The sequence below is a fragment of the Podarcis tiliguerta genome (assembly GCF_965153285.1).
Source record: "Podarcis tiliguerta genome assembly, chromosome: 4".
NCBI lineage: Eukaryota > Metazoa > Chordata > Lepidosauria > Squamata > Lacertidae > Podarcis > Podarcis tiliguerta.
The window spans coordinates 28,917,554-28,941,310 of NC_139537.1; positions in this window are offsets into that span (position 1 = coordinate 28,917,554).

Consider the following 23,757-nt stretch of genomic DNA (forward strand, 5'->3'; position numbering starts at 1 on the left):
CTGTCTCATGAGGCAACTGGAGTGGCCCCCTGCCCCACTCCTACTGCTGCTGTGCATGCCTCACTCCTTTGCTCTTGCCATCCACTTGGACGCTGTGGTTTTTGTAAACAAGCAGCGCTATCATCATCAGAAATTGCCCCCATCTGAGAGGTGTCGGAACTGTGTTCCAGCAGAAGAAAAGCCCTCCCGATAGGGAGAGCTTCACCTGTTAATTGACTTAGCCATTAGGCAGCTGTGCAGAATTGACTTGGTTCAGAGAACAGCTTGTTCACTCCTCTGCCCATTTGCAGTCTTTTAATGGCCAGCTGAAGCTTCACTTTGGTGAAATAAGGGGACACAACACTCCAAAGGAAACAGCAGCTGCAGTCAGAAAAATCTTCAGGCTGCTGCCAGAGAGGTTAAGAAACCTGTATTGAAGGCTCCAGAATTTATAAGTTATAGAATTAGATGGTGTAATCCTACAATGTTTACGCAGAAGTAGAGCCCACTGACTGCCACAGGACTTAGTTTGAGGGAAAGACTAGTTGGTGCAGGAGCACACTTAAGGGCTCCCTCAGTAAAATTCCTGGGTGGGAGGAGAACTGCAGCTTTGGCCGCCTCCTTCGCCTCCTACTTCTCCCGGCGGCTTTCCTCTTTTGCCTTAATTCCCTTTTGAGGGATTGATATTTTATTCAGCAGCCCCTGCTGTGCCTGAGTCCGCGACAGAAGTTTCTCAAAAGCGCTCCGTCGACAAAATGATAACAGCTGGTCTTTGAAACTCTGGAAGCCATAGTCTGTGAGGTGCGGGGAGTGGGGGAGGTTTGGCTGCGAAATGCACTATTTGTTGGGAATAATGAGGCGAAAAAGTGACAGAGGTTTTTATTACAAATAATAGACAGCGAACTTCAAACAACAGCAGCGAGTCATTAAAAAAAGCAACAAAGTTAAATAAATGTCTAATTAGCAGGCACCATAAAGGTGGAATTTACTGCTCCACAGCTTCTTAAGGGAGAGTCAATAAATTCACAGCTGAGTCTCCCCTCATCCCCACCTCCTCTTTCCCAAGAATACAGAAAATAAATGAATTTGCCCAACATGATCTTCCCATTCTGCCCTGGCTTACACGTGATTGGCAGCAAAGAAAAAGGCAACTGATTTGCCATCTTCATTAGAAAGCAGGATCATTGGCATAGACCCTTCACTGAGCCTTAGATTTGAAGTCCAGCCATGAGTTAAATTTGCTCCTGGAATGTGTGGAGATGGTGCGCAGAGATGATCAGCAGAGAGGTGGCGTACTGAGGCATCACCCACAGAGATGCCGTGCTGAGCAAGCTCAAAGCTTGGTTGTAAATAGGTTTGTATGGGATTCAAAAGTGTGGCTGGGCAAGCTGGTAGGAAGAAGTTGCAATGAGGGAATGAAAAGGGATTGGGTAGGTTCTTATAAGCAATTGATTTACCTCCCCACCTGTGCTTTGAGAATTAAGCTTGGACATGCCAAAGTTTTTCCAGTGCTGAAGCTTCTCTCATGCATTCCATTTTGGAATTATATATGCACTTTGTTCTAATCAGGAATGAAATGACACCATGTCCTTCCCCGAGTGCATATAATTTGAGAACTAGAGAGAACATTGGTGTAGTGAGAATTGGCTATGATTAACGCATAACAGAGCACACAGATAGTGGCGAAGGTGCTGTGTTTAGGAAAGGCTTTGCAGAACAAGTGATTCTGTATATGAGGAAAAATAAGAGGGGACTGGAAATGCAGTGAAGTGGGAGAAGTGAAGAGAAAAGGAGCTCATGGGGGTCAGATTTTGGGGAAAGGGAATCATACAATCATATAATTGTAGAGCTGTAGGGGACCCTAAGGGTCATCTAGACCAATCCCCTGCAATACAGGAATCTCAACATGGGAAATGACTCTCCAACCTCTGCTTGAAAACCTCCAAGCGAGTCCTGTAACTTCACTTCTCACAGTGAGGGAACCACCAGAAGACCCTCATGCTGAACAACGGGTGGAGACGCTCCTTCAGGTATACTGGGCCGAGACCATTTAGGGCTTTAAAGGTCAGCACCAACACTTTGAATTGTGCTTGGAAATGTACTGGGAGCCAATGAAGATCATTTAGGACTGGTGTTATATGGTCCTGGCAGTCACTCCCAGTCACCAGTCTCGCTGCTGCATTCTGTATTAGTTGTAGTTTCCGAGTTACCTTCAAATGTAGCCCCATGTAGAGTGCATTGCAGCAGTCCAAGCGGGAGATAACTACAGCATGCACCATTCTGGCGAGGCAGTCTGCGGGCAGGTAGGGTCTTAGCTGATGCACCAGATGGAGCTGGTAGACAGCTGCCCTGGACACAGAATTGACCTACACCTTCATGGACAGCTGTGAGTCCAAAATGACTCCCAGGCTGCACACCTGGTCCTTTGAATTGAACCTGGTACGTTTTGCATGCAAAGCAGATGGTCTAGCACTGTGCTACAGACCTTCCCTGCAGTGTCCTTGAATTGGAACACTAGAGCATACAGAGCTATAGCAATGGCTTGCAAATTAGCCCAATGAATCTTGTAGAAGATTCTTGTTTTAATGGAATTTCTGCCACATACATGCAGAAACTTGGATGATTACAATGGATGCATGTCTGTTTGTCGTTGGCTGATGAATGGTAGAGCACTTGCATTGGGCCCATGATCCTCAGATACATAGATAATGGTTGGTTCACATCTGCATTTATATCACTTGATCTTTCATTACCCATTACTCAACATTTGATGACATTCCATCAGATGCGACTCAGCCCCAAGCGTTGTGTTTGAGATGACACCTGCTGAGCTGATGCATTATGCCTGCTCGCTTCGCACATGAAAGTCCACCCTCAACGCTACTGTCAATGACTGAGGAATGTGTGCGCGTGAGCTGTATCTCTCGGTCTATACTGATGCAAAGGCAGATGTAACGATTTTTAGAAACCCAGCTTATGGTGAAAAGAAGCATGCTTAAAGCACAGGACTTGTTTATGTAATATGCTGTCATTGTCATTAATCCCATTCCCTGCCACCCTGTGTTGAAAAAGCTAGAATTGTGTTCATAAGGGGCTTATCTTAGACCATAGTGCAGTAATCTTCAAACTGATTCATGCAGAAATCAATTACTTTGAATTAACTGTTGTATATGCCAGTGCCGCAGAACAAACTCCTAAGTCAGCACTGTTTGCCTCTGTTCTCTCTGCTTAATCATGTTTTGAAACGTTGATGACCAGCGATAAGGAAATGCACTCACAGAACAACTTTGCTGAACAAAACATAAGAGGACGGCTGTAAATATCCATCAAGTTTGGAAGTAGAACGGAAGACATGGTGTGTGTGTGTGCGCGCGCATACACACATAGACACACATTTCTGAATGCAAGAGGAGTTAGAGAACAATGCACACGGCTGCATACATTTTGCACCTTTGCAGCAACCACATGGCAACTGTCTGTCATAGCTCCTTCCGTGAAAACTGTAAGGGATGAACAGAATAATTCAGAGGAAAGATGTGCTGCTGAACACTGCATTCAATGAACGTGCTGGTTGTACAAAGCACCTCTATCAGCAGAGCTCTGTATGTGTGTGTGTGAGAGTGAGTGTGATGGAAGAGATCAGGTCTACCTCATGTATTGGTGAGATGTTGCAGGGTATTATCTTCACCACAGAAGGTATTATTCCTGCAAGTGAAGCAACGAAGGGGAACAGGAATTGGATATTGAGGTCACGGAGGGGAACAGCATGAGGCACCACTTACATGCTGGGGACAAATATTGAGGATACCAGGGTTTGACTCTGAAGGCTCTAACGTACTGATCTGAAACCGCTGCACATCTCTGAAGCCTGGCAGGGGTGGCGAAAGAAAGTGTAGGGGAATTAGAAGAAAATAAAGGGACATGGAAACACGTGTTTGGGCCACAGACCATGATTCATTGTTTCTAGAAGAAATAGACCTCCACATGTTCCTTCGTGATCTATTTCTTTGCTTACTCATTTAAATGCCTGGGACCCCAAAGTATGTGTTCCAGGCTGCTCAAAAACAGCATAGCAAATGATAGCATAAGGCATGTTGTTTGGAGGGGCTCACTTGCTGAGCATCACTCCACATGCTTTAGAATTGGATTGATGCTGCATGCATCTCTTCTCTCTCTTTGGCGATCACTCATAGCCAAGTAAGATTGTCTTCCATAAACACGGTTTAAACAATGAGTCCGTAAGTGACTGTGGAGGCCAGTTATGGATCCACACGTCCTTCCACAGTGGGGACATTGGTTTCCGGGCAGGAGTTGATCACGGTGTGGATTTGCCAAGAGTGCCTTCTTCTTACCACATTTCTCCCTTGCATCCTGAGTTTGAGTGTCTTCAAAGGCCAGTCTTTCCCAATTATTGGTGTTTATACTACATTTTTTTTTAGATTTGCCTTGAGGTAGTCTTTAAACCTCTTTTGTTGACCACCAGCATTACGCTTTCCATTTTTAAGTTTGGAATAGAGTAGTTGTTTTGGAAGACGATAATCAGGCATCCACACAACATGACCAGTCCAACGAAGTTGATGTTGAAGAATCATTGCTTCAAAACTGGTGATCTTTGCTTCTTCCAGTACACTGGTATTAGTTCGCCTGTCTTCCCAAGTGATGTGTAAAAAATTTCGGAGACACCATTGATGGAATCTTTTGAGGAGTTGGAGATGGCGTTTGTAAATGGTCCATGTTTCACAAGCATACAGTAAGGTTGGTAGTACAATAGCTTTGTAAACAAGCATTTTGGATTCCCTAGATGGCATCAGAGTAGGTGAGGAACTAATTTAAGAGAATTTGAGAAGTAACTTTTAGAAATGTACTGAAGAGTGCAAGGCAAAGAGCAGTGGTGGTTTAAAAAAAGCCTATGGCTGCGACCAGACATATTCTCCAGATTATCCATGTTCAGATTGATTGGAGACAAATGTTCAGATTGATTGGAGACATTGGAGACAAATGCGGTAAGCTGAGTTTTTCTTGTTCTGCTCCCAAAAAGAATGAAAGGTAAAGTGTATTGTGACTGAAATTTCACGCAAAATGGAACCTGAAATGAATCTGCCCACCCCACCCCACCATTTAGGCAGAATATCTTTGAGGAAAAAGCCCAAATTATTTCCCTGAAACAAATACAATTTCTTGGAGATGTGTGTGTGTGTGGAGTTGCTCCACACACCCCTCCAATAAATTGTTTAAAGCAAAACCTGAAGCGTATTCTAAAGTTCCACCTTGTTTCAAGGGGCAATTCTGTGGGGTGGTGGTTGCATATTTGAATATGTGAACACAAGACCTGCCTGTTCAGACCAGAGGATTCTTTCCCACAGTGGCTAACCAGATGCCTCTGGTTCATAGGGCCACAAATAGGGCATAAGAACAACAGCACCATCTCTGTCATGTTCCCTAGTAACCAATATTCAAAAGTATGCTGCTTCTGATAAGGTTATCAATAATATATAGCCATTGATAACCTTACCATCCATGAATTTGTCTAATTCCTCTTTAAAGCAATGTAAGTTAGTGCCCATCGCTGTGGAGACAAATTTCATAAACTGACTATGTGCTGTGTGAAGAAATACCTTTTGACTGACCTGAACTTCCTGCCATTAGGTGACTCTAAGTTCTAATGTGAGAGAGGAAGAAAAACTTCCTTCTATCCACTTTCTTCACATAATAATAATAATAATAATAATAATAATAATAATTTATTTATACCCCGCCTATCTGACTGGGTTTCCCCAGCCACTCTGGGCGGCTTCCAACAAAACACTAAAATACAATAAGCTATTAAACATTAAAAGCTTTGCTAAACAGGGCTGCCTTCAGATGTCCATTCAGTACTTCTATAAACCTCTATCATTTCCCCTTTAGTCACTTCTCTGGCTCCCACATCAACTATAAAGCCCCAAACTCTGTAGCCCCCAATCATTTTTACATGCTTTATTTGCAAAAGCATCATTTTAAATCTGAGTTATAAGAAATAATAGTACTAGAGTGCTGTGCGGTTGCAGACCTGAGCAAAACTGTTGTCTCTACTATATTTCAAGCAGGATCGCTATAGAAGTTGGATGAGTCATATAGGAACACTTCAGAAGGGGAAAAGTGTCTGGATCACAAGAAAAATAGACATGTTAAACTTAGAAAAATGGTTAGAGGGTAGATAATGGTAATTGGCTTTGAAAACATTTTAAATGTCGCTCTAAAGGGCATGGGGAACATTTTGGTCCATAATCTGAAGGCTCATTTTTCAGTCATCTGTTCTGCAGGCACCTTGATGTGATGCAGTTTAGAACCATAATAGACACGATGTGTTGGCCTTGTGTGGTTTATTTTTTTCCTTTAAAAAACCCCCAAATAGTGGACTGGGGCTTGCAACTCTGATCAGGACTGAGATGTAGGGGGGAAATCCTTCACAGCTGTGCCAACATTGGGAATGGGGCATTTGTGTATGCATGATGTCCGGCCAGGCTGACTTGGCCTGCCATCCCCCACCCACCGCCAGCTGTGTCCCCAGCAGAGGTCGCATGTGCCACATGACTTGTACTAGGCAATGTAGCCATATGTGGAATCCCCTAACAACTCTTAACAAACTACAGTTCCCAGGATTCCTTGGCTGTTAAAGGGGTGGATTAGTGCTTGATACGCATACCTTCCAATATGAAGAGGCCCAAACTGGGACGCCATCTTCCAGGGCTGCGCTCCTGCAAGTGTCACGTGACTTGTGTGAGATCATGGCCTCCAAAAAAGCACTATTTTGGGCACAGTGCCCCAAAATGTGCATTTTGGGGCACTGTGCCTGGAAAAAAGTGCAGCCCAAAATTGTGTGAGATCGCAGAGGCCATTTTGGCCACTGTCCTGGAAAACCTAGGTTTCAGCCTCGTTGTGTCTAAAGTGTTGTGTGTGCCAGGGGAGTCTAAGGTAATAAATACTGTTAATGTCCTTGACTTGGGTGCTAAGAGGATAATTGGTTCGGAGACTTACAGAAACCTCTGATGCTGAGAACATATGAAGCCATTTTGTATTGAGTCAGACCATTGTTCTGTGGAGCCAAGTACTGTCTACACAAGTCTACAGACTCATGTAGGTGTGGATGGGCAAATCTGTCAAACATGGTTTCTCCAATTCCTTATTTTTCCAGCATTAAGTTCAATTCACATTTTCATATCACTTTGTGGAATTTTTGTTTTAAGTTCTCATGAAATTTCATCAGCATTTTAGTGTGGATTTGTTTTAATGGATTTGTTTGTATGTGATCTTTCCTGTTGTAAACATTTTTGCAATGCAATTTTTCCTCCTGTAATGAATTTCTGTATGTTATTTTTCACCAATATGTGCATTATTATGCACATTATGCCATGAAATGTTCATTTTTGTAAATATTATTTGGCTGGAGAATTGCATTGCAATATTTGTAAAAGTGCAATGTTTGAAGAATGCTGGTGCTCTGTTTCACATATTGTTTCAGAAAGGGCATTTTTTTTTGCTTTTAAATGCAAAATCAATGGGATTTCTTCCCCATCCCTAGACCTATGACAATATAATTGGGATGGAGGCATCATGGCCCACAATCTGACATTGTTTGTGCTTATGCACATTAAAACTAGTGGGTTTAAATTAGCCTAACTTTGTGGAGTTGCAGCCTTCTATATACTACCTGGGACTTATTTGAGGAAGGCAGGTTAATAAAAGCAGTCCGTTCACATTGGGATCTATTCAGCAATAACATGAGACAAAGAAGAAGAAAAAGTCTGTGAATAAAATGGGGGGGGGGGAATCTTACTGGGGAAAACATTGTAAATACCATTTTGCAATTATTTGCCTGGCTGCTGTAAGATGCAGTTACGCTGGGCAGCAAAAGGCAAATGGGATGAGTTGTTAGTTCATTCTGTGCTGCTTTTGAGAGAGATTGCTGTGATGTGGTTCATTAAATGGAGAAACCAGCAAAACATATCTGCTGTGTCTGTAATAGCTGGAATGCACGTTGCTCGGTACAAAACGGAAATCAATATGTGGGGGAATTTTGTTAAGGATCAATTAGGGCCATGTCTCGCTTTTTGATCATTTGTAAAACAGAGGGTTGCTGCACATGAAACAATGAGTTTTCCAAAGCCAATTTCTGAAGAAGAGGGAAACCTCTGTTTGTTGGGATCAGCTGGGGCTATGTCTCACTTTTGGATCCTTTAAAAAACAGTATCGCCGCTTGTGAAACAACAAGCTTCCCAAATAAAATATGGAAGGAGGAGGAAGACTATCTGCCATACATGCACACACAGGCAATCCTGCTTTGCTTTATAATGTCAGTCTGGGCAGGTTCTAATTAGCAAACGCACAAGCTGTGCCATTCTTCAGGGCAGCTGGGAGATACTTAAATAGGTAGTGTGAAATTCGCTCCTACCTTACCGAAGTATCAAAAAGGGATTGCTTTCGATCCTGCTTGCTGGATAGCTAAGCAATGGTATGGTGAATATTCTTTTCTCTGTCTCTTTTAGAGTGAATGTGTGTGTGTGGTAACTTTTGATTTCTGGAGTCAAATGATGCCTGCAAGAGGTTGGGCAATGAAAGAGAGTTCCGATATATGGCATCCCTGCAAGAGATGAGGCTGATGGGTCGTAGGTCGCGAATTGCCAATTTCCTTAAATGAGACACATAAAGAAGTTTGTGAAGTTCTTTTAAGTCAATCTTATTCCTTTTCCAACTGTGCCGCACATATCTGTGGTCCTTTTGTCAGTATATGACCTAAGGAGTATGTTGTAGCCATCAGGGGTCTGTTTAATGTGCTACCCTTAAATTCTGTTGCGGCATCAGAGGAGGAACTGCCTTTTTGGTTGGTTATATGCTTAACCTTATAGAAAAAGCCCTTATACCTCTGTATTTATGGCATCGAGACAATACACAATCCAAATAATTAAAGCAAACATAAAAGAATCCCTGCTCTAAATCAATGTAAATGTAGCTGAAGAATGTCAGGGAGTCTGTTGCCTCCATTTAAACAGAACTGGGAAAATGTGTGTGGAATGCTTATGGAGGAGAACAAACTCACCTTGAATAAAAGTGCTGATAGAAATTGTTATGATGAACTCTGGATTTCTTTTTCCTGTTTACCCCGATGTGCCAGAGTCTGCACTGATTCCCTGTTGCCTAAAAGACACAATTCAAGTTGTTGGTTTGGGGCTGTTAAATAGCTTTGGCCCTAACATCTTGATCCTTGCATGTGCAAATTTGGCTAGACATGACACCTCTCTAAAGGGCACTGTATCTTACAAATATATTTGTATAGGACTGATTCACACCTTACCAGTTCAGCAGGATAAGCAAGTTTGTGGGATCCCCAATAACAGGACCTCTACACTTGTACTCTATGCATCAGCTTCCCCCAACACAGTAGACTCCAGATATTTTGAATTATGGCTTGCATCATCCCTGACTATTGACCATGCTGATTGAGGCTGATAGAAGTTGGAGTCCAATGATACCTGGAGGGCACGAGATTGGGGCAAAGCTGCTCTCCATGGTTTCCAGCATCAGAATGGACTATCCTGAGTAGTTAATTGAACCACTCCTTTAAAACACTTCTCATTTAGCTGATAATATGTATATGGATTGTGAAGAAAGGCTGCCTACCTTCAGTTTCCTACCATCCTGGTCAATTTTCTACTGCTCAAATCCTTGGGAGTAACTCAATGTATTGCTTCCTTAAAGCCCCTTAGTCATGTACTAGTGGAAAAACTAATGCGAGAGAAGGTTCAGGAAGCCACCATGGTTCTCATGGCTGGTTGTGAGGCAGATTGCTGTAGACCCAGTACTACTTCTTCCATAACTTGTTGCAGACATGCAACAAGCTTATGCTAGTGCAAATGTTGCAATGGATTTTATATCACACAACCATTATTTTCACCTTCTGCCCTTGCGCTGGAAGTCAGAGAAACTGAATACTTGCAAAGTCTATCCCTCATGACTTTTTAAAGAAAAATTGCAACCGACCCGGTTGTCATGTAAGAGAAATGTGCATTACATTATTGCTGGTAGCGTATATTTTGTTGGAAATGAACTCAAACCATAACACAAAGAAAAACAGCGTGCACACACATACACTGTCAAAGAGATAGAGAGCATGGAAGATTGATTTAAATCAAAATTATTTAAATCATCAAGCAGAAAGACTTGATTTAAACCATTGCTTTTAATTAACATTTCCATTTGTATTTGGACCATTTTAAAAGAAGAAATATAGTCTCACTGGTTGATATAACCATTAAAACATGCTGATTTATAATTTAACACATCCTATATAGTCACATTTTAATATACTCTTGTGAGAATATATTATAGCTCTAAAGATGTGTAGATCATTATATAAACATATACATATTCACATGACAGAAGTTTAACATGCTGCATTGAGCGCTTTCCATGTTCACTCAAGCTCCAAAATACTGGGAAATTGCAGCTCTTAATAACATCCTTAGCAAACGTGTTATTTAGGTGATATTGATATGGTATGTTATCCTGAAGTTAGTTCCAGCTTCAGTCTACTCTGGAACATAAGAACCACTCTGCTGAATCAGTCCAAAGAATCTTGTTCTGACAGGAGCCAACCAGATGCCTATGGGAAGACAGCAAGCAGGTCCTGAGTACAAGACTGCTCTCCCCATATGTGATTACCAGCAACAGGCATTCAGAGGCAGTAGCCTTTATGGGTGGCTGCTAGGGGCATAGTGGCAGATCTACATCACATGACTCACTGAAATGCATAAGATCCCAGTTCAATCCCTAGAAGCTCCGGTTGACAGATCTTGAGTAGTAGGTTCAGTATACCTTCAGTAGCTTCAGTATACCTGAAGGAGTGTCTCCACCCCCATCGTTCTGCCTGGACATTGAGGTCTAGCACCAAGGGCCTTCTGGCAGTTCCCTCACTGCGAGAAGCCAAGTTACAGGGAACCAGGCAGAGGGCCTTCTCGGTAGTGGCACCCGCCCTGTGGAACACCCTCTCACCAGATGTCAAAAAGAAGAACAACTACCAGACTTTCAGAAGACATCTGAAGGCAGTCCTCTTTAGGGAAGCTTTTAATGTTTAACAGACTACTGTAGACTACTGTATTTTAATACTTAGTTGGAAGCTGCCCAGAGTGGTTGGGGAAACCCAGCCAGATGGGTGGGGTATAAATAATAAATTATTATTATTATTATTATTATTATTATTATTATTATTTATTTTTATTATTATTATTGGTTTTGGAAAGACTTTGGCCCTAAAGGGTTGTTGCTGGGAAGCACAGATAGAATTAGATTTCTGTTCTGGGGAAGGGCTGAAGCTCAGTGGTAGAACATGCATGTTGGTGGTGGAAGGTCCCAGGCTCAATTCTCAGCATCTCCAGGTAGGGATAGGAACAGCTGCTCTCTGAAACAGTGGAGACAACCAGTGTAGACAATACTGAGCTTGATGGACTAATGGTCTGATTCAGTATTAGACAACTTCCTATGTTCCTATTAAATGGTGAGCTTTGGTACAGAACAGCTTCATTTGTTCACCCTCAGCAAAACATCGAAATGGGTAATCAGTTTTATGTACCCTTAGAACCTGGGGTTCCTGGGGCCTGGGGCTCTTCCTCCTCCACATATTCCTCCTCATAACATGCATCCTCAAATGACTAAGTGGACATTTGCTTCCCTTCTAATCCAATAGCTATGTAACCAGCCTGCCAGCCTTTTAGACTGTCCTGAGGTAAGCTTCTGGTATATAACTTTGACATTCATGTCCCACTGGTTACACAGATAGTCCAAGAAATATTTTGGTGACTTTCTGACAGAGAATCTGAACGAATGTTGAGGGTGGCAGGAGAGGCTATATTGATTATTAATATCTTTCCTAACTTGCTCTGGCAAGTTTCTTCGCTTAGCAGAGTTACAATCCCCTTCTTGCTCAGCAGAAAGCTGGTTGCAAACTCATGAGAGTCTCTTAAGACAATAAACAATTCAACCTGGCTTGCCCAGACTGAGATACATTCTATTTTTCCAGGTAAGACCCCTTTGATCCCTCCTAAAAGAATAAAGACAAAACAGTCTTATTCATAAGTAACAAAAAGTAGTTTTACTCACGATCAGGCAGAGCACAGTGTGATCCCTGAAAGCAGGCTTTAGACTTAAAGTTACAAACATGTACAAACAGGTTTACCCCATATGGGAGATAACCTGGGGTACTGCTGGCTGGTAGCCAGCAGTAAAGTCCAGGTGAATCAGGAAGTTCGCAGAACGAAAAAGAAGATCGAAGAGAAGGAGGTGGCTGCATGACTTGGCCCTTTACCAGGTCTGGAAAGGTCACACCCATCTCCCAGTCACATGCAAGGAAGGATACTCCAGGTCAGGTGTAACAGGAAGTTCAACTGGCTAGACCAAACATTCCCTTGCATGTCCACTCTAGCAAAACAAGGAATGTTGTACTTGACTGCTCCCAGTGGATTACACCCCACAGAGTACAAGTGATGCCCCTCTTCCTCAGGTGGCAATTAGTTATTGCTTTGTAAAAGGTACTCAAAAGTCTTTCATCCAAGTTAGGCCTGATTAGCCTGCTCATGTATCTTACACTTGTGTCTCCTGGGCATCTCAAACTTTCCTCCTGCTGCTATGACTGAGCTTAATTAATTGACCCATCTTTGGAAATTCCTAGCAATAGGCCAGCCTTCTTGATCAATGCTGCACCAAGGAGGTGATGTGAAGAAGAAGCTTCTCCCCTCTGATTCTTGCCGCACAAATGCTGTCCTCTTGACCTAGGCTAGAGAGTCTGAAGGCGTAATAAAAAGCACTACAGTCGCACGAGCATAATCCATAGTTCATACTTTAGACCTTGCTGGCTGGCTCCTCATTGTCCCATAAATCCTTTGGGCAGCCTTTCAGATCACAGCTCCAAAACTAATTCCAATTTGATCTCTGAAAGGCCATCAAGTGGCAACACTTTTTATTATTGAGGCCATTGGACACAAGACATATTTGGTAGTTATCTCTGGCTCTCCAGCTTCCATGCTGATTAATATGACCAATGCCATTTACTTTCACCCTCCTACCTCTTCACCTGCATGTGAAGCAAGAGATGACTATATTACAAGGGGCAAGGGGTGCAGATCAATACAGGGAATGAACAAGGAGGAGAGTTCATCAAGATGTCTATCATGACAGAATCATGGAAGTCAGCGGGGCTCTCCTTCATTAGTGTCTCACACCAGCTGAAAATACATTTTTTCGCCTATGTTCTATATTTGATAGCACTGTTACAATAGTTGCATGGGAGCTTATAACCACTGCCATGGGTCTTGTGTGATTCGAAAGCACAAAGATCAGAGTTATTTTTTAAACGCCACTCAGATGCCCCCTTGCATCTTGTTTTGCCGCCTTTGGACTTCATGCTACTCAAGGCCCTGTGATTACTCAGATCACAGAACACATTTCACGGAGTTCCTGGTCTCAGAAGCCTTCCAGTTTGGGAATGAAATAGTCTCAGAAGCCTTCCAGTTTGGGCATGAAATAGCTGGTAAAGCACAAGCAAGAAAGAATAATAGCAGCCTAACCAGTAACAAGGGACGCGGGTGGCACTGTGGGACGTGGGTGGCGCTGTAGGACTTGCTGATCAGAATGTCGGCGGTTCGAATCCCCGCGACAGGGTGAGCTCCCGTTGTTCAGTCCCTTCTCCTGCCCACCTAGCAGTTTGAAAGCATGTCAAAGTGCAAATAGATAAATAGGTACTGCTCCAGCGGGAAGGTAAACAGCATTTCCATGCGGTGCTCTGGTTCGCCAGAAGTGGCTTAGTCATGCTGGCCACATGACCCGGAAGCTGTACACCGGCTCCCTTGGCCAATAAAGCGAGATGAGCGCTGCAACCCCAGAGTCGGCCACGACTGGACCTAATGGTCAGGGGTCCCTTTACCTTTAACCAGTAACAAACATATTAGGCTACTTTGCCTTCTCCCTTGCTACTTTGTCTGTACTTACCAGGGGTGAGGAGTCCCTGTGTAAAATGCCCTCTGCACTGCCCGCATCAACTCTCTGGAAAATTAAGTGAGTAGCTGCTGCTCCAGCTAGTTCACTCAGTACTTTTCTACTTTGCTAAATGCCATGGCCTTCCCCACACCCTCAAGGCCAGGTGACCACCAGCGGTTGGGATCGGTGGTGATGCTCAGTAAAGGAGGGTTGTGCATTTTCTTTATTTCATAAAGAATGGCATCAGCCTTGTGGGTTCCCTAGGGTCCATTGGCCCCAGATTTGCTCTATCATTAGGGTGCCCTGGAACTTCCATTTCTATTCTCTGCTTTCATTGAAAAATAATTTGGTCTTCAGTTTCCCATAGCCACAGAGTGATGTCCTTTGTGTCTATAGACCGAATGGGAATTCTAAACACCATAGTGGAGATAAGAGCACTCTGTTGTTTGGCCAAGTTTTCTCAGAGAGCTGTATATTTCCCCTGGGAAAATTTGGTAGATTGTTTTTGTTCATGTTCACAGGAAATACAGTTGAGCTCAAGAAATGATATTTTCCCTAGACAGACTAATGATCCTTTCTCCTGCAATATGTGCCTTTGAGATACGCACCTACACTTTCTTTGATGGTGAACACCAACCCATGACCATTGGCCATGCTGGCTTGGGCTCAGGGGGGTTCTCACCGAGTGCCACAGATTCCCCATCCATGATTTACACATTTTTTTGTTCTAAGGTTAAATTGCCACCTGTGGAACATATGCAGGATTTAAACAGGAAGTGTTGTTCATGTAGTTCACAACTCACCAGCCTCTATGAAAAGTGAGTTGAGCTAAAATGTAGTAAATAAGTCATATTTTTGGCATATAATACAGGTACAGAAGCAAGCTTCTTCGCCATGCTAAAGCCACCCAAAAAAGCTGTGTTTCTAGGCCTGGGTCTGGAAGGTTTTTCTTTTGCCCTGCTGATTTCCCCAGGAAAACTCACTCTTTACTACTGAATCGGAACAAAATATCTACTGGGTTTTCTGTGGATGGATGTTTGTTCTGATTCAGCACCAAACAGTGGGTTTTCCAAGGGAAAGCAGTGGAACAATAGTGAACAATAAAATAACTAGAGGAAGCCAGTAGCTAACACCTGACTTTCCCAATATTCCTGGACTCCATTTGCCCCACCAACATGACCCGCGGTCAGGGATGATGGGAGTTGTGAGACCATAAGAGGATTCTGCTGGATCAGGTTGATGGACCTTCTAGCCCAGGATTCTGTTCACACAGTAGCCACCCAGATGCATGTGGGAAACCTACAAACAGGACCCAAGCATAAGAGCACTCCCCATTCCTGGTATTCAGAAGCATTCCGCCTCTGACTGAAGTCCAACAACATCTGGAGGGCCACAGATTAGCCATCCTTGCTGTAGAGAAACTTCTCCAGCCAACAAGCAGGCATCAGATTAGGGAACTAAGTCTGATTTAGCAATAATGCAATGCCTGCATGGCCCAGTTGGCTACTCACATCACCTGGTTGACTCAACAAGCAGGAGTACACCTTCAAATTGTTTCAGGGTGGTGCCGCAGAGCTGCCAGAATCAGGCCACCTGCTCTTTCCACCACCAAGTTGTCAGATTCCCTTGTTTATCCTGCTCATGACATATCACAGAGATGTGGAATCTGTGGTTTTGCAGATGTTATTGGACTATAACTTCCATCATCCCTGACCAGCTTCCCCATCCCTGCCGCACAGTTTGTTTAGATAGAAGGATGTACTAATTAGCTCAGTGGGGCCTGTTCCCAAGAAGGTGTACATTGAATTTCTGATGGGGATACAGGGATATGTCAGTGATTGAAAGCTGGGGGTTAGTTACTGGGGATGTTGTTGCTTGTTACTATGTTATGCATTTTTGTGTTTTGATATTGTAATCCACCTAGTGATCCTCGGATGAAGGGCATTTATAGAAATTTAATAAATAATTTAATTTAATCTACTGGACAACAATGTGTGCTTCTTCCCCACATCCTATGAACATGTCATTTTACATTTCACGGCAAAGACCTTACTTTCTCTCATCTTAGAACTGTTGGTTGGATACTTGTCAGATCCTTAGCACTGAACAACCTGCATCCCACGCTCCATTATTACTGCTGATGCTAATCTCTGACTGTTAAACACGGGTCAGAACCAGAAGATAATTGCTACTCCATTCTGCCATGCATGGTCCTTTGTGAGCAGTTAATGAATGTTCAGGAAAATAAAGCTGGATGGAGAAAAAAGAGGGGGTTGTGGTTTGCATACAATGAGATGGAGCACTGATAGGAAATAGGGAAGGGCACAGTTCACGGATGGGGGAAAATAAAGAATTAGAAAAGATCATCTATATGGTGCTGTGTTATTCCTGTTCCACCCATATGGCTGTTGCTAACAGCGTTGTGCAGAATGACAACTCCCCAGGGAGTAATTACTTGCCGCTTTCTATTATAAGAGTTATTATAAGGAGCACTGTCACCATTGCTGGGGATCCAATTGCCATTTTCGACATGAAAAACGCTTTAATGGCTACTGCTGTTAGCTTGTCTCACAATGAGATAGTTGCTTGTATGTCTGGATCTTACAGATATGTTGCTCCCAAGAGGGCAGGCTCTTGGGTAGAGACTAACTCCATAATGTGAAGTTAAAACACGAGGTCCCTTTCTCATAATGGCCTTCGTGGAGGGATACACACAACACTGCTGAGGCTTGAGAAGGGCAACCTCATGCTATCACACATACAAAAGAAGCCATGGCACATGCAATGAGTTTTTTGCATGACCCACAAATGCCTCTCTGTGATCTTCTTCTTCTTCTTTGGCGATCACTCGTAGTCGAGTAAGATTGTCTTCCATAAGCACAGTTTTAACAATGAGTCCATAAGTGACTGTGGAGGCCAATTCTGGATCCACACGTCTTTCCACAGTGGCGACATTGGTTTCTGGGCAAGAGCTGATCACAGTGTGGATTTGCCAAGCGTGCCTTCCTCCTAGCACGTTTCTCCCTTGCGTCCTCAAACTCTCTGTGATATCCATGATATCACAATGAAATGTGTTGTCTGTGTGCTATGACTTTACTGCTCTCTGTGAGTGTAGTTACTCTAGATGTCATCGAGATTAGTTTGCACATCCATGCAATGACAGCCCATCTCAGACAAATATTTACCCCCTCTGACTCCCAATTGCATATGTTTTGTCTATGTTATGGTGAGATGTCAACATGATGTGCTCAAAAATAGGCCATGGCTTTATGACACTGGTGGCAGCCCCTTTTCCTTTCTTTTGATACCAGCCCACCATAACCCAGCCTAACCAAGAAGACAAGAACTACTTCCCAGGAACAGAGTCTCCAGGGATGGACTCAAAGGGAGGAAAAATCCTAAGTGTGTTTGTGTCCATATGAGTCCCCTCCTCCTCACTGATGATATTAATGTGCTTGTAAAAAGGAAGCAGTGCAAAGGGGACATGACTGATTAGTATTTTATGGCCGGATTAAGCTGCATGACAAATGGCTCACTGGTTGAGCTACTCTTACAGCCCAGAAAAAACATAACTGATGCCACAAGTGTCTGTTTGGAGGCCTATTTCCCCTTCTTGACCCTCCTCATTAACTCTAAAAATGCTGAGAGGAAATAGGGGGGAGAAGGCATTGGGGAAGGAGTTATAGGAAGTGTTTGGTGATTGATTAGCAGCCATCCTCCTTCAGCTGTTAATCAGATGAAGTAAATGGCTAAGTGAATGAAAAAAGTTACGATTTTAGTAGGGTTGAAAAAGGTCCATTTTGCTATTATACAGTGGTACCTTGGTACTCAAACGCCAAAAACCCGGAAGTAAGTGTTCCGGTTTTCAAACTTTTTTGGAAGCTGAATGTCAGATACAACTCTTGACTATTGTTTCTGGGGCACGTGCACCAATAAGAAGCTGTGCCTTGGTTTTCGAACATTTCAGAAGTCAATTGGGCTTCCAGAACGGATTAAGTTTGGCACTTTTTGTTTTTGCTATTTATTTTGCGTTTTTGTTTTTGAGGCTTTTTCTGTTAATTTGTTTTTGTGGCTATGTGGAACCCAGTTCAGCTACTGACTGACTGATTGATTGTGACTGCAGAAATGGATAAAAGCCCCCCATCCAAACAATGACTATCATCAGTGCAGGAAAGAATTTTTTTTTTTTTTATCATCTACAATACTGTCATGTTTATTTTATAGTACAGAACATTGATTATTGCTTTCATTTTATGGATCAACAGTCTCGTTAGATAGTAAAATTCATGTTAAATTGCTGTTTTAGGGGTTGTTTTTAAAAGTCTGGAACAGATTAATCCTTTTTGCATTACTTTCTATGGGAAAGCGTGCCTTTGTTTTGGAACGCTTTGGTTTTGGAACGGACTCCTGGAATGGATTAAGTTTGAGAACCAAGGTAACACTGTAATGTTGTAAGCTTCTTGCATGCATAATTGGAATATGCTATAGTTAGGAAATATTGCTATAACACGTGTCCAGGCCAAAACCTGAAACCCGGGGTGTCTTCTAGGCTGTGCTCCAGGGCAAGTCACTTTACCCATGTGACCTCCTAAAAGTGCTTTTGCAGGGCAAGATCACAGGGCCCAAAATGGCCGCCGTGTTCTCGCATGAAAAAAAGAAGAAGAGATGTACCGGTTGTCAGTTGATGGGTATGCTACAATGTTATGGAGATTGCACCATCTCAGCACATAACAGGTGGAAGCCTGAAGAACAACTGGCCATTGGCTTGAGAGATGATATGAAACCCTCCCCCCCAATATCTCCTCTCTTGCTACATACCCAAGGAAAGACCAGCAGGCCTTGCCCTCACTTACTTTCCTAAGGAACACCCCAAAGGCTACATACCCTGTAGAGGTGCTTCCTTTAGAGATGATTCACTACCCCCAAAATAAGTCATCCTGCTAATTTGACCCTGAGTTAAGTCTTGCCTAAAACAAAAAAGTCCCTTGCTAACTCCAGGGCCTCATCAGAGTTTAATGCAGAATCCATGCTGCTCAGTACTCCATTTGCTACAGGCCCCAAACTGAGTTTTGTGATAGAATGAGGGCTTTGCTTATGGATAGCAAGCACAGAGGTATGCAAAGCAGGAAGCATCCATTTCTTGAGTACAGAGTGAGTGATGGAAGAGTTTCAGCTGGTAAAGAGTCACAGCTTATAACTGCATTTGAAGTAATGTCATTCTGAAGTCAATCTCGGGAAAGAAATATGACATATATTATGTAGCCAAAGTCAAGAGAATATCCATTTTTATGCCAGAGCTTTTAGAAATATGACAAAAGTGGATTTCAAGGAAAATCAATCCTGCAAGTGGCTGAGGGAATGTTTGAAACAGGAGTACAAACTTGATTCTGCTGATGAATCTGAGTGCTGCTTCCAATGTCACCGTTTTAAAATATGAAATCCCTCCTTCAAGTTGCCCCTTCATCTGGACAGCTCCCGTTGGAATCTCTGTGCTGAGAACTAAGGGCCAGTTACTACATTCAGCAGAATCGAGCTTTTTCTCAGTGAAATTTACTGGGCTGTACCATTTCAGGTTGCAAATATGAGGCTGCATGGTTGATTTCTTCCTCAGAAAATCTCTCTGAACATAAAATGGGAAGGCAAGGAGAAGACTACTTGGAATTTGTCTCCTGGCATGCTACACTTCTATGTGCAGCGATTATTATCTCACTGCTGTTGTTTGTTTGTCATTAAAGAAATATTTGAACATGCAAACCCTCCCCTGAAGTTTTGAACTAGTACAGTCTAGGAAAAGCTCTGCTACTTGATTTTACTGGGTGTATAGACTTCCACCCACTCTCATTCAGAGACATATTACGCTTTACTAGGAAGCAGCAATAGAAGATGTCTGATTGACTTGGGCATCCTTGTCCCACATTTCCTAGTTATACACAAATGAGAATGTGGTACATCACTCACACAGGGAGGTATGATCTGTACCTATCTCAGGACCGCACACATTTCCCCAGAGGGTTGATGGGTGCATTTTTCTTTCATATGATGCTTAGAAGTGAGGAAAGAAAATGTGCTAGTCACTCAAGACATCATCTATTGCTGTTTCTTCATGATGTGCCAAATGGCCTTTTGATGTATGCCCCACAGAAATAGCCCCCTCAGGCATTTTTTCTCCATGCAGTTGTAATTAGAACATTGCAAAACACACACATTAATTCTTTAAAAAACTTTTATTTTTTGCAGGAAGGGGAAATCTGTAAATGGGAACTTGCTGTGCTTGTACAGGTATGCCACAGGATTGGGAACCTTGATTGTGCAGACTTCCAATCATAGGGGGAACCTGTGTGTATATATTGCAAGCTTCCCTTTACTGCTCATCACCCAAAATCTGTGGTGGGGCAGATCTGGCAAGAAGCAACAGTCGGGCATTTTCCTCCTGCACTTGATTAGCCATAATGAAAAGAATACCCAAACAAGGTTGAAGAAGGTTCTGGAATCTGTCATCATCTGTCATGGAATCTTCTAATCAAGATTTTGGAAAAACCAGAAAGTACCAGTTACATAGTGATGGATAAAAGGCACTCTGCACCTACTCAAAGGCACTCTCTTCTGTGTTATTTCTCACATGCTGAAAACAGGTTCCACAGCTGAGACCAGACAGAAATGAAGGCCTGTGAAGAGCTCTCTTTGGATTTTGAATGTTCAACTTCACAGCTCAGAATCAATGTAGAAAAAAGATCTGCACAATATGTTCAAAGACCTGCCTGTTTGAAAAAAGAAACACACACACACACACACACACACAGGCGCATAACCCCTGCCATGTACTCAAAATTATTAGAGCCAAAACTCACTGAGTAGCATCTTTTATGAATTATGTGCTGAGCTTCTTTACTTGGGATTTGGGCCAAATGTGTGAAAAGATTGATGAAACTTTCAAGCAACCGTTTGACCAATTCATCAAATTCCTACAAGTACTGTTGTTTTATGCGGATGAGGGGCTTAAACTTGCAGAAAGAAACTAAAGTGGAATGATTCAAATTTCTGCCCCAAATATCTACATGTTTTAGCAGAGCAAAAGCCTGCCTTTTGATATTTCATCTTTTCATAGGATTAGTCCTAAATCACACCTCAGTTACTGCTAATATGAGGAATTTCTCGATAGAGCAGAGTGGACTGTCCTGGAACGATGGCACAGGCAGGGTGCCCCTAGGGAGGAGGAAGATTGCAGGAGACCAGTACTGGAAGGAACATGGCACACAGAAGCAGGACTGCTAGGAGCCATGCTGTGTCACTGGAACTGCAAAATCAATTCCATGCCCTCACCTCAGACATGGTTTTTGGGCCAGAGGAACAAGGACAGCAGCTGCAGACCTCAGGATACCCTGAGGCAGTTGTGGAAGGTACTGTGTACAGAAAGATTCCTGCCACTCTCCAGAGGAGGAAGAGATGTGTAGTGGTAATACGTGACTCCCTACTGAAGAGAACAGCACCAGTGTGCCAAGGTAACAGGATGTCCTGGAAGGTGTGCTGACTTCCAGGTTCAAAGTTTTACAATGTGTTATCACTTGCCCAATAATAAATGTTGGAAATGTAAAGAAGTTGAAGGTACTTTTTTCCATCTTTGGTGGACATGCCCGAGGATTAAGACCCTCTGGGAGATGATCTATAATGAAATGAAAAAAGTGTTTAAATACACCTTCCCCAAGAAACCAGAGGCCTTTCTCCTGGGCATGGTCGGCCAACAGGTGCAAAAGAAGGATAGGACTTTCTTTATGTATGCAACAACAGCAGCAAGAATACTCATCGCACAGTATTGGAAGACACAAGAATTACCCACTCTGGAAGAATGGCAGATGAAAGTAATGGACTACATGGAATTGGCTGAAATGACCGGCAGAATCAGAGACCAGGGAGAAGAGACGGTGAAAGAAGATTGGAGGAAGTTTAAAGATTACCTACAGAAATATTATAAGATCAATGAATGTTAGATGACATCTGATTGATTGTAAAAGGTCATTAGTAAAAAGTTTAAAAATTAAAAAAGACCCAATATTTTAAGATATAAGAAAATTAAGTAATATTAAGATATTAAAATTAAGACAAAAATTAAGTAAGACAGAGGGAAGGGATTTGTTGTTTGAATATATGATTTGGAATACAGAGAAGGGAGGTTTGGGGAGGTCGGAGAAATAAGTAAATGCAAGGAATATAATGAAGATAAAACTGTTTTTATTTTTGTTTTTCTTTTTTTTCTGATACTTTTTGCTGTTTTGTGTTTGTGTTATATTGCATTTCTTTTTTTCCTTTGGTGTTGGTGTTCATTTTTTGTTGTTTCATTTTTTTATGTAAAACTTAATAAAATATTTTTTAAAAAAACAAAACAAAGTTTTACAATGTGACAGATAGGTTGTCAAGTCTTATATAGCCCAGTGACCACAACCCCTTCCTTCTGATTCATGTAGGTACAAAAGATACTGGTGGACACTACCTTCAACTTCATAGCAAATGACTATGAGACCCTGGGCAGGAAGCTGATGGGCCTTGCGGCACAGGTGTTTTTTTCTTCATTGAATATCATGGCCCATGAAATGAGGGGAAAATACTGGAATTAAACTAACTGGCTGCACACTGGTGGACCAAAGCTCAGAATGAGCTCAGGCTTGCAAGAGAGGTTAAAAATGATTTTAAAAAAGGTTTCTTTGGTTGTGTTCAAAGCAAGAGGAAGAACAAGCAAGTAGTAGGCCATCTGTATGGAGAAGACTGAGAAATGCTACTGGGTGATCGAGAGAAGGCAGAGTTGCTCAACTCCTACTTGGTCTCTGTCTTCACCCAAAAGGAAAGCAGGGCTTAACCTGGCGATAACAGAATAAATGATGTAAGGAGGGAGCTGCAGCCCAAGATAGGAAAAGAGGTGGTAAGGAAACACCTAGTTACTTAAATGAATTCAAATCTCCAGGGCCTGATGAGCTGCTTCCAAGGGTACTAAAGGAGCTTGCAGATGTAATCTCATAGCCTCTGTCTAGAATCTTTGATAATTCTTGGAGAACAAGAGAGGTCCCTTCAGACTGGAGGTGGGCAAATGTTGTCCCCACCTTCAAGAAGGCAACCACATAGCTATTAGTTATGAGGGGATCCTTTAATGTTCTTAACAAAGCACAAGATTTTGCTACAGCTGACCAAATTCTAGGTTCACATTTTCCCTGTGTAATGTGTACAAAAAATGGAAAAGGATGTGTACAAAAAATGGAAAAGGGGGGAAACCACCAAAGAGGAATTCAAACAAATAGCCAGCACGTGTAGACACAAAGTCAGAAAAGCTAAAGCACAGAATGAACTCAGGCTTGCTAGAGAGGTTAAAAGCAACAAAAAAGGCTTCTATGGGTATGTTCGTAGCAAAAGGAAGAACAAAGAAACAGTGGGGTCACTCAGAGGAGAAGATGGTGAAATGCAAACAGGGGACACAGAAAGGGCTGAACTCCTCAATGCCTTCTTTGCCTCAGTCTTCTCCGATAAAGAAAACAATGCCCGACCTGAAGAATTTGGAGGAAATGATTCAGCAGAGGAAACACAGCCCAGAATAACTAAGGAGATAGTACAAGAATACTTGGCTAGTTTAGATGTATTCAAGTCTCCAGGGCCAGATGAACTGCATCCAAGAGTATTAAAAGAACTGGCAGATGTGATCTCAGAACCACTGGCAGTCATCTTTGAGAATTCCTGGAGAACAGGCGAAGTCCCGGCAGACTGGAGGAGGGCAAATGTTGTCCCTATTTTCAA